This window comes from Periplaneta americana, chromosome 6 (assembly GCF_040183065.1).
Source record: "Periplaneta americana isolate PAMFEO1 chromosome 6, P.americana_PAMFEO1_priV1, whole genome shotgun sequence".
Lineage (NCBI taxonomy): Eukaryota > Metazoa > Arthropoda > Insecta > Blattodea > Blattidae > Periplaneta > Periplaneta americana.
In genome coordinates, this window is record NC_091122.1 from 164,140,671 (window position 1) to 164,155,176 (window position 14,506).

Below are 14,506 nucleotides of genomic sequence, written 5' to 3' on the forward strand. Positions count from 1 at the left end.
GAAAAAATGGGAGTATAAGGGTACAGTACATCAGTTATTCATAGATTTCAAAAAGGCTTATGACTCGGTTAAGAGGGAAGTATTATATGATATTCTTATTGAATTTGGTATTCCCAAGAAACTAGTTCGATTAATTAAAATGTGTCTCAGTGAAACATACAGCAGAGTCCGTATAGGTCAGTTTCTATCTGATGCTTTTCCAATTCACTGCGGGCTAAAGCAGGGAGATGCACTATCACCTTTACTTTTTAACTTTGCTCTAGAATATGCCATTAGGAAAGTTCAGGATAACAGGCAGGGTTTGGAATTGAACGGGTTACATCAGCTTCTTGTCTATGCGGATGACGTGAATATGTTAGGAGAAAATAGACAAACGATTAGGGAAAACACGGAAATTTTACTTGAAGCAAGTAGAGCGATCGGTTTGGAAGTAAATCCCGAAAAGACAAAGTATATGATTATGTCTCGTGACCAGAATATTGTACGAAATGGAAATATAAAAATTGGAGATTTATCCTTCGAAGAGGTGGAAAAATTCAAATATCTTGGAGCAACAGTAACAAATATAAATGACACTTGGGAGGAAATTAAACGCAGAATAAATATGGGAAATGCGTGTTATTATTCAGTTGAGAAGCTCTTATCATCCAGTCTGCTGTCCAAAAATCTGAAAGTTAGAATTTATAAAACAGTTATATTACCGGTTCTTCTGTATGGTTGTGAAACTTGGACTCTCACTCTGAGAGAGGAACATAGGTTCAGGGTGTTTGAGAATAAGGTGCTAAGGAAAATATTTGGGGCTAAGCGGGATGAAGTTACAGGAGAATGGAGAAAGTTACACAACACAGAACTGCACGCATTGTATTCTTCACCTGACATAATTAGGAACATTAAATCCAGACGTTTGAGATGGGCAGGGCATGTAGCACGTATGGGCGAATCCAGAAATGCATATAGAGTGTTAGTTGGGAGACCGGAGGGAAAAAGACCTTTAGGGAGGCCGAGACGTAGATGGGAGGATAATATTAAAATGGATTTGAGGGAGGTGGGATATGATGATAGAGACTGGATTAATCTTGCACAGGATAGGGACCGCTGGCGGGCTTATGTGAGGGCGGCAATGAACCTTCGGGTTCCTTAAAAGCCATTTGTAAGTAAGTAAGTATTATTACTATTATTATTATTATTATTATTATTATTATTATTATTATTATTATTATTATTATTATTTAAAACCGCCGCTATAAAGTGCTACAGTTACACGAACTGCCAGAGATTCACTGTAATGTCACAACGGCAAGTCTCGAAGAATGTGATCCTTTTCGAAGATTACAATGACTCCAGGGTCCTATAAACGTCTGACGCTTCAGTTCATCGGTAGTGCAGTTAATTGCATTATAAGCTACAGATAATTTTCTCTCCAGACATAACGACGCAAATTCAATTCCATGGCTCACTAAGATCTTTAAATAAGCGATAATAAAACCGATTTATATTACCGTAATAATAATTATAAATTAATATAAGGAAGAATCTTCAGAAGGATTCCAGCAATTACCGGGTGACTAAAAAGTAACAACCATCACGGCAAGTTACGAGGATTTATTAATTTTCAGATTATATAGGAAACCAATTGACATTTTAAAACCTGCATTAATTTTTTATCTCTCATTGTACGAAGTGTAGGAGAAAGTATTCTGATGCTTCACAAAACTAATTTTGATATTTTTCGCAAATAGGCCTACAACATTACTGATTTACTTCCATAAAAATCAAAATAAATTTAAATTTGATCCTCATGACAAAACTACAGTTTCATTCTAAATACTCCCAAATGCGACACAACTGCTAGATTAAAACACAGCAGAAATTTTGTACCCAAAACATATAATGCATTAATTGGAGCTTACCCTGACCTAAGTACACTTAACACACATAGATTTAAGAAACAAATCAGATTAATTATTTAATTGTTTAAGCTAATTGTGTTAAAAATTGATACTCTAATATTCATGTACTTTTGTATTTTCTATTTGTATATACAGTAGACCCTATTATTACATAATGTATGTATTTTACCACTTATTAATGTTATTGTGCTCAATGAACTCTCTTAATTTTGTGATATATTTTGTATAACTGGTCTGAACTGCGCCCGAGCACGAGCTTCTGCTCTTTCGGGCTGCAATGCCTAATGTAGCTCAAGTGTAAAGTATTAAACAAACAAACAAACGAATGAACAAACAAATAAATAAATAAATAAATGTTTTCGACATCTCTGATAAATGATATGTTATTTGAGTTTGCCGTCTGTCTGTCTATTATTCCACATCCAAAAACAATATCACGATATGTCAAGAATAAGCAAACAAAATTCGTGCTGAAGTTATTACAAAAATAAAAGAACCAATGGAAAAATCACCATTTCGTTTTAAAATTAACAATGTTTATATAATATTTTTTAGAATTTCCTTTTTAGCTTCTTTTGTGTATTTACTTTCGTCCTGTAACATTCCGAATATAAGTTACAAAATATTACAAGCTTTCCGTTTAAATAGAGGATAAAGATTAAGATCTCGTAGCCGAAATATCTATTAGATTCACTAATCAGATGATAGGGCATCACACAGTTTAACATTTCCATAGCGCATACTGTAAACACATCGATCGAAGACAGTTTTCAATCTAAGATACGCTTCAAATGAGCGAGACGCACGGTCGACCGTGTTGCTTCGGCAAGCTGTTTTGCTTTCATGTGGAGTCAGTACACACGGCAGCCAAGCTGCTGCGAATTCTATTCAGCGACCGACAGCGCGTACTATCGTGACTCTCGATCGGTTGTTTTTTTGCAATGCAGATCTCTAAACTGTACACGTCTTATGCTAATGTTTAATTATATTGTCATTAACTAACTCTCATTAACCTAGAATCAACTTAGTCTTCCTCAATGACATCTTCCGCTGGATTTTACTTTCAGACGTTATGAGATTGACCACACGTATGTTGAAATTCGATTTTCAGCCTTGTACTGGGGATATTGCTGTACTAAGAAGAAACTGTGCTCTTGGTTACGTAGATACTGGCTTTTCACTAGAGCTCTAATATTCCTTTGACCACCGAGGAGTTAGTTCTCTCTCTGGTCCTCCTTCAAGGACTCAATAAACCTTCAAAGGATGGATGATGAGCCAAGAACAATAATTTTGAAGATGAAGCATTGGTTTTCCTCTGTCACTCATAATTTCTGTCATATTCAGTACTGAAAATATTAACGATTATGTAACTGAAAATTTTACGTTACTGTGGAAACAGAAATTTTAAGTTACTGTGGAAACGGAATGACATAGCTAGGTGTCTTTGTTGCATTGGCTGACTATTGGATAAAACAAAAATATAGGGGACGAATAAGATTGGACGAAATGTCCTTCTGAATGAGACAAGTTGTGGACATACAATGGATGAGAATTGGGTTGGACCTCAGATCACATATAGATTGCTCATTCCTATGTTAAAATGGATTGCACTTTGAAGAGAACAACCGCTAGGATCGCCACCAGTCCGCCGTAAACGAACACGAGATGGCAGTACAGTCGCTAATGCAATTCAAATGGGAGTTATGACGTGACTCCTTATGTAACAACTAGATGGCAGCATAGTAAACCTGACAAAAGTTGTTACCGTCAAAGCCTATAACGCAGAGCAATCTGGGTATATATGATCTAGGGTTGGACGAAAAGATTGGACGGAACGTTCTTATGGATGAGACAAGTTATGGACAAAATTGATACAGTGGGCGAGATTTGGGCTGGACGAAATGTCTTGGAAGCTACTTTTGAACACTGTGTAAGCTTATAAATATTGGTAATATTGTGATAGTTCTTTTTTAGAATATATTACAATTTTACTGAGCTAGAGGAAGATCGGTTTTTTGCGTCAACGTTTTAAGGAAATGTTCGTGGACAAGTTGCTGCACAGAACCGGTCCTTCTTTCGCTCAGGAAAATTGTAATAAATTCTCAAAAAGAACTACAGTGAAACTTCTCTTAACGGACACTTCCCAATAGCGGACTCCTCTCAATAGCGGACATTTTAAAATTCCCCTGCAAAATAACATTGGCCCTTATGATAAAATTCTTCCAAATAGCGGACATTCTCAATAACGGACGCGGACACCGAATTGTATCTCCCAACAACAATTAAAACTTCCAAATAACGGACAGCATGGAAGAAAAAAAAAAGAAAAAGACGGTTGTAAATTAAACGGAATTCTTTGCAACAATCATTATCGTGCATTTGAACGCTCTTGTACTTTATTGAAGGTAAGCAGCACAGTTGTTAGTTGTGATACAGTAAGTGAGCAGTCCGTACTTTCTTAGTTTGTCAAGTTGAGTGTTCGGAAGCACAGTCACATTAAAAATGTCATAAAAACGTAAACGTTTGTCACTAAAAGAGAAAGTGGATATTGTAAAGTATAGTGAGAAGGAGAAATTAAGTGTTCATGAGCTGGCCACTAAGTTTAATGTGGGAAAAACTCAGGTTAGTGAAATTTAAAAAAAACAAGGATGTTATTTTAAAATCATTCACTGAGAATGTACATGAGACCCCAAAAAGAGCTTTTCCTAAAACTGAGGTGCTTGCCATTGACAATTTAACATATGAATGGTTCTGCCGTGCTAGAGCAAATAAGATGAGTTTCTCTGGGACCTTGATTAGAGAGAAAGCCTTAGACATTGCAAAAGAGTTGGGTTATTCTAATTTTAAAGCTTCGGGTGGTTGACTAGACAAGTTTCGGTCACGACACAATATTTCCTACAAAACTGTATGTGGTGAATCTGCTTCTGTTGATCCAGAAATTGCATCTGACTGGAAAAATAAACTTACTGATAGCCCTATTTGTGTTTTGATGTACTGTATACATACTAACGATTTTCTAAATAGCGGACACTTCTCAATAACGGACATTTAATTTTTCCCCTGTGGTGTCCCCTATTGGGAAGTTTCATTGTACCATAATATTACTCGTATCACAGTATTACCAACCTTTACCCTGTACTTTGTCACCATCCGTAAGCTGTACCAACAACCAGTAAACTAATTTCTGCCAACTCTTCACACGATTTTCCGTTACGCAACAGATACTCCTAGGCCCAGTTTCACCAAACTTCGTTAAAATAACGCTAACAACATGTTAACTAACGTGTTGTTAATAATTAAACATCCTGTTAGTGTAATAGTGTTTCACCAACCATTTGAGGTACTTTGGTTAGGTAACATGATGCTAAGAGTAATGTAACAGGAATCAAAGAAGCAGTGATTGTATGAAAGTTTACTGAATGTGCCTTTAGGAGCAGTAATTTTACTTCATATGGGAAATATAATTATTTTAGTAGACCTAGCAATTATATGAATGTAATTGAACTGAAACGTAGTGATGGAACTTTCATTAGGAAAAAGGAACAAGTATGGGTCAGTTTAACCCTATATTTTCAATCACCATTTGGGTGTGAAAACGCAGACTATGAAACAAATCGATGTTATGAAAATATTAAAAGAAATGCTAAGACGGATCATGCACAAGATACAGTGGAACATTTGAAAACTGGCGGTGGTACTTTCACTTTCAAAGTTGATATTTGTACGAGATTCTTTCAATTATCCAGGATCAAATAGAACCAATAGAAAATGAAAATAATTGTAATGCTGAATACTACAATGGTAAGAGTTAACAATATTTTCATATCTTATATATATCTAACATATCTTCACACGTCATTGGTCATAATTACATGTGAACTGTTAAATCAGTAAAATAAAGAAATATCGTTTTGAAAAGCTGCAATTATATCTGACTATTAATACTAAATAATAATCACAGAAATGCTTACGTTAATAAGTACATATCTTCTCTTTACTGCGGATGCAGTGCTAATATTAATATGAATCATTTTAGTATTTATGAACATATCTATTCTGAATAACTAAAAATGTTGAAGTAGTGATTGCAGCTAATTGTTTTCACTGCAAATATATCTTGATATAACAATGCGGCGCGTAACATATGTTCCCTGGCAGCCATGATTCACGCTGTAACAGGACGTTAAGGATTTAACTTCGAGAGTATGCTATGTTAATTTAACAGTGGGTTTAACATGATGTTAGCAGTAACAACAGTTGATGAAACATCTCTTCCGTTAAGTTTACTGTTAAACTGCCTTCACGACATGTTAAATATTTAACAAGGGTTGGTGAAACTGGGCCCTAGTGTATTAATAATATTCGATAACCGAAATCATTGATGTGGACAGCCTTGACAATGAGCTACGCACAAAGTAGAAAGGACTCAACTACTACCCATGCTGTCGGCACTGCACAGAGTCCCCTTATCCGGGGAGTCGTTGCAGGTGGGCATTGCGTGCAACTGATGTCTAGTTTCTTGATGTCACGTGTTTGATTCTCACTAAGTTTGTAGTTGGCATTTTCCTTTTCATTAATTAGCCACTTTATCATACCATTAGCCGTGAGAACAAATGGAGAACACTGGATGTCGAAGCTTCAGCTTCATTAATAGTGCATGTGAAAGAGAAGTCAAGATTTATAATAGGCCTACTGAAGCAAACTATAAATGATGCATTATAATTATTTTCTATAATGTTTTTCTTAATATTTTCCTATTCTCCTACTCTACTCCTTTCCTTTTCCCTTCTTTCACATTCTAGTATCAATTCTCTCCCTCTTTCTATTTTACTTCTCTACTTTTCTTTCTGCAGTCTTTATTTTCTTTTATTCAACCTCCTATTGGTGAACCTTTGTATTTTTCTGTGACAATGACGGATTTATAAAGGATGATTCACGAGGATTTAACGTTTCTTACGGGGCTTATTTCCGAAGACATTCTGAGCAAAAAATGTCATATAAACATTTGTCCTTACCTACTTACTTACTTACTTACTTACTGGCTTTTAAGGAACCCGAAGGTTCATGCCGCCATCACATACGCCATCACAGGTCCCTATCCTGTGCAAGATTAATCCAATCTCTATCATCATATCCCACCTCCCTCAAATCCATTTTAATATTATCCTCCCATCTACGTCTCGGCCTCCCTAAAGGTCTTTTTCCCTCCGGTCTCCCAACTAACACTCTATATGCATTCCTGGATTCGCCCATACGTGCTACATGCCCTGCCCATCTCAAACGTCTGGATTTAATGTTCCTAATTTTGTCAGGTGAAGAATACAATGCGTGCAGCTCTGCGTTGTGTAACTTTCTCCATTCTCCTGTAATTTCATCCCGCTTAGCCCCAAATATTTTCCTAAGCACCTTATTCTCAAACACCCTTAACCTATGATCCTCTCTCAGAGTGAGAGTCCAAGTTTCACAGCCATACAGAACAACCGGTAATATAACTGTTTTATAAATTCTAACTTTCAGATTTTTGGACAGCAGACTGGATGATAAGAGCTTCTCAACCGAATAATAACACGCATTTCCCATATTTATTCTGCGTTTAATTTCCTCCCGAGTGTCATTTATATTTGTTACTGTTGCTCCAAGATATTTGAATTTTTCCACATCTTCGAAGGATAAATCTCCAATTTTTATATTTCCATTTCGTACAATATTCTGGTCACGAGACATAATCATATACTTTGTCTTTTCGAGATTTACTTCCAAACCGATCGCTTTATTTGCTTCAAGTAAAATTTCCGTGCTTTCCCTAATCGATTGTGGATTTTCTCCTAACATATTCACGTCATCCGTATAGACAAGAAGCTGATGTAACCCGTTCAATTCCAAACCCTGCCTGTTATTCTGAACTTTCCTAATGGCATATTCTAAGGCGAAGTTAAAAAGTAAAGGTGATAGTGCATCTCCCTGCTTTAGACCGCAGTGAATTGGAAAAGCATCAGATAGAAACTGACCTATACGGATTCTGCTGTATGTTTCACTGAGACACATTTTAATTAATCGAACTAGTTTCTTGGGAATACCAAATTCAATAAGAATATCATATAATACTTCCCTCTTAACCGAGTCATATGCCTTTTTGAAATCTATGAATAACTGATGTACTGTACCCTTATACTCCCATTTTTTCTCCATTATCTGTCGACTACAAAAAATCTGATCAATAGTCGATCTATTACGCCGAAAACCGCATTGATGATCCCCAATAATTTCATCTACGTACAGAGTTAATCTTCTCAAAAGAATATTGGACAAAACTTTGTACGACGTCAACAAAAGTGATATTCCTCGAATGTTACCACAGATGGTTTTGTCCCCCCTTTTAAAAATAAGAACAATTATGGACTCTTTCCATTGTTCTGGTAATAAACATTTGTCCTAATTTCAATATTTTCACAGCTACACTAATTTGAAGTTGTTTGTAAAATACAATCATTATTAAATTTTAAGGGTAAAATAATATTACAGATAAAGAATGAAATATTCAGGAGTATTATTACTTTAATTAATGAAGCTAAAAATGTGTTGTGAATTCCATAGTTGCTTTGTAGAGATTTTATTTTTTATTTTTAAGTACAAAATTACATTTTCTTACGCATTTATCACAACAATTGCTACAAATCACGCCACTCTGGTAATTTTTTCAAGAGTGTACATTAGGATCAATAATTAAACTGTAAAAAATGAAGTTCCTAAATCGTATGATTTGTAACAATTTTTGTGATAAGTACGTAAGAATGATGTCATTTTTAGTTAAAAATTGAAAAAGGAAATCTGTTCAAAGCAATTAACAACACATACGTTAAAAGGGCTTCATACTGACTTTAAATATAGGGTTATTCGAAAATCAGAATAGTACATTATGCAACGAGCCTATAATGAAGGTAATTAAGAAGTGTGTATGGATATTTATGAAATGAGCGCAAGCGAGTTTCACAATTTTCATACGAGCTTCTTAATTACCATTATAGGCGAGTTTCATACGACTTTTTATGCTCGACCATATTTCTAACTTGATATTATTAATTTTATTATATCTGACCTGGAGCAATGTCCCGTATGTTGTGAGATGTGCGCAGACGTGAAAGTATTGATGTTTTCCGAGGAACAGATGTCCACATTGACCTTGCTAGGCCATAAGAACCTACAGAGATAACATTGAAATTAAATTAGACATTGAAAAACGAGATGACAAATTGTATTTATTTGAAAATTATTTACAATTAAAGCTAATTATTATAGTAACAGAACGAAACCTTCTGCGACAGTATTGGATTTCCAGCCTCCGTGAATTTTCGCTAATTCTCATTCGATTGCATATCCGAGAATAATCGATACTTGCGGTTTTATAACGGTAGAAAGCTGACCTGTCATTGGCTGAACAGTTGTAATCTGAGTCGTCATTGGCTGAAAGACCTGACCTTTAATGAGTAGGTGTACTTTAATGACATGCATTAAAGGTCTGCTACCAGGTGTATAATTACTACATTTCGGCATGGTCGAGGATAAAATATTTTAAAGTTCTCTAATTTTGTTAAGAAGTGATGTTATAGAAAAATAATAAGATCTACTAGTTTATTAATAGAAATTGAGTTACTGTAGATATAAATTGATTTCGAAAGAGGTTTCTGTGGAAATAAAATAATCTTTCAGATTTCTGAATGCTTCCTTAAAAATGTAAATTATATTGAGCATATTTTGTGGTGTTGATAAACACGTTCTCATATTTCGGAAGATACTAATTTTAGGACACATGCTTATTAAATTTTGTTTCTTTTTTAATGAAAACTACCACGTCACAGGACATTGAATGTTTATTTTGTAACATCTTGTGATATAAACTTAAAATTAAAATTTCGAAAATTTAAAGCAGACTACAGATATATGGTTATTCAGAAGTTAGGAAAGATTATTTTGTGCGAGATCGTGCGTATTTGCTTGCTTTCCGCACAAAACCAATACGCGGTAAGTGTGAAATTCCACATTCAGTATTCCCAACGTAACACACATAACAATTTCCCTCTTCTTACCGCTTAAGCGCCATATTCATTTTACTGCTTTAGGCTTTTAACATATTATTTTTAGAGACGTTTAACATAGTAATAATTATAAATTGGAAACTTACCACTGCAATTTCACCTAAATTGCACTGTTAATTATTGTTTTTAAATATTTGCAAAAATTAAGTAAACTCTACAACACCACAAAAGTTACTGCATTTGTAATGCAAGTAACATTAAGGAAGCCGTGAAAAAATCAACAAGATTCCAGATGCCGATGTTATTACTGCAATATATTATATAAATAATATTGTTAAAATATTAAAATTAAAAATAAATCATTACATAACCTTACCGTTTGTTTTAAGTTCGCATTTATAGACTGGGGAGGGGGAAAGACAGTCGTATATCACGGCCTGCTGGAGTATAATAAACACAGAAAACATTTTATAGCAACAATGTTGAAGATAGATATTTTAGATTTTAAAAGTTGCCGTCATTGAACAGAAACCAAGATGGAGATTTCATTGCAACTAATTAGAAATTCGTCTTTCAGGTATGTAATAAACGATCTTCGCACAAAATAATGTACGATACACGAGCGGTATGTTTGTTTTCATGTTCTCGGAAATTAAAAAAGCTCAACTACTTTTCGCTTTTTCAGTCTTTTTCTCGAACATGAAAACATCAACATACCGCTCTTGTAACGCATATTACTATTATTTCCACAGAAACCTCTGATTCAAATTGTTTCATTATTGTTGCTATGGCAAACGAAATAAAGCAAAGTTGTACCACAAAATAATGGTTTTGCCTTTATAAATGCGAAATAGCCTTTTCATTGTTAGGCCCTACTATGAATGTAAGAGAGATTGTTCAGTACGCTGAAAAGATTCATAACTCTGAATTGATTGAGATATCGACTTTGAGATTTGTTTTCAATTTGGAAGCTTGTAAAAAAATTGAAGATATTTCGCAAGATATTTTTCTGAACACTTTTCATTTCATAGAAGAGAGGCTATTAATGATACAAAACAAAATGTCACTATATCTGAATCTTTCGAAATCAGTTTATAACTACATTAACTCAATTTTTATTATTAAACTAGTAGATCTTAGTATTTTTTTCAGTAACATTACTTCGTAACAAAATTACAGAAGTTTAAAATATTTCGTGATTTTCGAATAACCCTATATTTAAAATTGGTTAAAGGGCTTCATACTTATGTTAGTTACGATAAGTTTAAAAATTATAAATCTGCAATTTTTAGGCGAGTCGGATAAAATTAGGAACCTTTGGAGAAGTTTCGTGATCATGAGCAGTTTAATTCAGATTTTTTTAAAGGTTTGTCAGTTTTCTAACACAATTAAATACAATTTATGTACCACCATTTTTCATTTCTGGTTTTATTACTGGCCATTAATTACAAAAAGTGAATTTATGGCTCCCATCATCGTGTTGTGTAATTACCGCGTTCACAACTAGACTGGATCCCGTGCTCATGAGATGTTGCTGACAGTTACACTCGAATAAAACAATCGATCGTCGCCGTAACTATCATATCCTAGCATGTGCCGGACTGAACAGTTTTTTAACCTCGTTCCCTTTTTTGTTTATGCAATTCTCAAAGTTACCACAGCAACATTGGCATATAAATCTTCAAGTAATATTTAAAAAACTGCATTATTTTAATTTTATCATCAGGACTAACCAGATATATCAACATCAAAATCATCATGATCACCATTTATTTCCATTTTTATTTTCTCAACCGTACTGTCACGGACTGGAATGCTCTACCTGCAGACTTACTAAAGTCTTTACCAATAACTACAAATATTAAAAAAAAAATAGGCTTAAGGACTTCACTAATAGACGACAGTCAATTATTTGTTGAATTTATAGTTATATTGAGTGCGCAGAATGTAATAAAGGAAGTGCAGCGGGTTACAGTGTGTGTGCAGTGCGTTGTGGTGAACGTGCAGTGAGCTATACAGGGTGTTTCCGAGTTGGTGTTCTAAATTTTCAGGGATGATGGGGAAGAGGACATGTATCAATTTGAGATTAGGAACCGTGGTCCGGAAATGACTGAGTCGAAAGTTATAAGCAAGAATATAATTTATAGACACTTCAGAAAGAGATGGAGATATGAGGACAATGACTTAGTCTACCTCTGTTAAAATTTGAAACACAATGCGAAACCCTTATTAAGTTTTATGATTTCCCAAGAAAACTTCCACCTTGTTGTCAGCTCATCTTTCTAGCTTATGAATTACATACTTTTCTGGGATTCTAGCCTTCATCCCTTATAAAATAGCCATGTCTACACTGTGTGCAAGTGAGAGCGTAACTACCTTCTTCTCTTTCTAAAATCTGATAATTCGATTACAATATGGACCAGTCTTCTGTTTCGACCGCTCTACTTTTGCAGTTGCAGTTTCTGTACTGAGTTTGTATATGAAGGTTGTGTGTTTAGTTTGATAAAGAAAAAAAAATCAGTTTTCTGTGGTTTGTGAAAAGTGTAAACTCCATTATGTCATATGAGAATTTGAGAGGTAAACTTGGTGAAACGTTTGGATTTAAATTGAACGATCGTAGAGAAGTGCTTGACAGAAAAATTTTTTTTCGTGCTTAGTGATGAAGGCAACATTGTTACTAAACGTAGAGCGGCAGCACTTAATTCGGAACATGTGAATGCACTCACATGTTTAAAATCATGGATGAAGCAGTATTAACTAGGTGAGTCTTCATACTTTTTGTTATTTACGTTTGTCTCAGAAATTCCAGGAGAAATTGACACAATAAATTATAAGCCTCATAATAAATATATTAGTAAGTAATTAAAATAGTTGTTTTGTAATATAACATTACAATATATACAGATATATAACATTTAATTCTTATGCTTATCACCAAACACAAGTTAAATTTAACAATAAATGTGTATTACAGTATATTAAAACATTTTTTTCAACTCGATCAAAACTCGATTAATCTATCGATTAATCGATTAAATTCAAATAGTTAATCGATTAAATATTTTTATCGATCAACAGCATTAGTAATAATAATAGTAATGGTGATGATGGTGACGACAGTATAGTAGTGGTAGTGGTAGTGGTGGTGGTGGTGGTGGCGGTGGTAGCAGTAGCAACAGCAGCAGCAGTAGCAGTAGTTTCATTGTTTCAAAGAAAGTATTACTTATGTAAAATACGAGTGACTTACAAGCAGTAAATCTATGGTAAAGGACTGGAAAGGAGGACATTTCGCTCTTTACCGGTTTCAAATCCACGAACTTCCGAGTCTAGCAGCCAGAATATTACCAGCGGACCACTTTACCATAAAAGACGTCATCTTCAAAGTAGTCGCTACCGCCATCTTCATCTGTTTTTAAACTTCGTCTATTTTATCCATTTCTTCTGGTCACAAAAATCTAGGGTTTTAACGAATTGCCAAGCACTTTAACTAAGCCGGTATTTTAGAGGAAGCGTATTATGTTGAGATGATACAGCACAACACAAAAAACAAGTTTCTAAAGCTCCTCTTTTCCTGTTTCACGGAAAACACTTGTCAAGTTACACCGAAATCTGTTGCATTGAGATAAACCTGGGACTTCCTTGTCTGTAATGGAATTTGTGAACGCAAGTTTTGTATCCATACGCGTTCCACTGTTCCCTAGCTGCGGACATCAATTAAGGCTGGTTCACAATAAACCGGGAACGACAACCAGAATGAAAACGAGAAGCAGAGGACAAGAATATGAAAGTTTTTGATTCACAATAAACCGAGAACGTAGACAACTATGCATATCGATATGCATGTCAATAACGAAATGTAAAGTCGATATTACGCAGTCTGATGTTATTTGTGTATAATTGACCAATGGCGTTCTCTCATGAGTACAAGGCAGCCAACATAAACACAAGTTAACCAACTTCGAAATTTCAACTGAAACATTTCATTAGGTACGGTACTATAAATATGCCCATACATCTTTATTATCACAACCTATTTTAAATCTACCATAACGTAAAATAATTAGAGAAGAAACATTTGTAATAGAACAAAAATGAACACAACAGTAGTTATTGAATTGAGGCATTAATATGTAATGTGTAATACAACCAATACAGTAATAAAATATGATTCACTTACGATCGGTGTTCAAAGACGCAGCTATTGAAAGCCACGTATTCTCCTTCATTTTCTCATCTTTATACGAGGCGCGCCGCTTATCGTAAACGTGAGGATTTTGCTCAACACTCAATATTAGAATCTCAGCAAATAAAACTTGCTCCATGACGCACAATACAGAACAAAATAATGCATAGGTTATGTCACGGTCTTCTTGCTACAAAATATATACCAACAAAATAGCTTTTAGATGGCAATAGAATGAATCTAGTGGTCTGTGATCGGAAACGTGAACGCCAAAGTTGAAACTTGGCCAACTCTCCGGCAAGCTTTTCTTATTAAGTAATATTTTTAGCTTATTAATTTTACTAAGTTTTATAATTTTATTGATGTTATAAACTTATCTA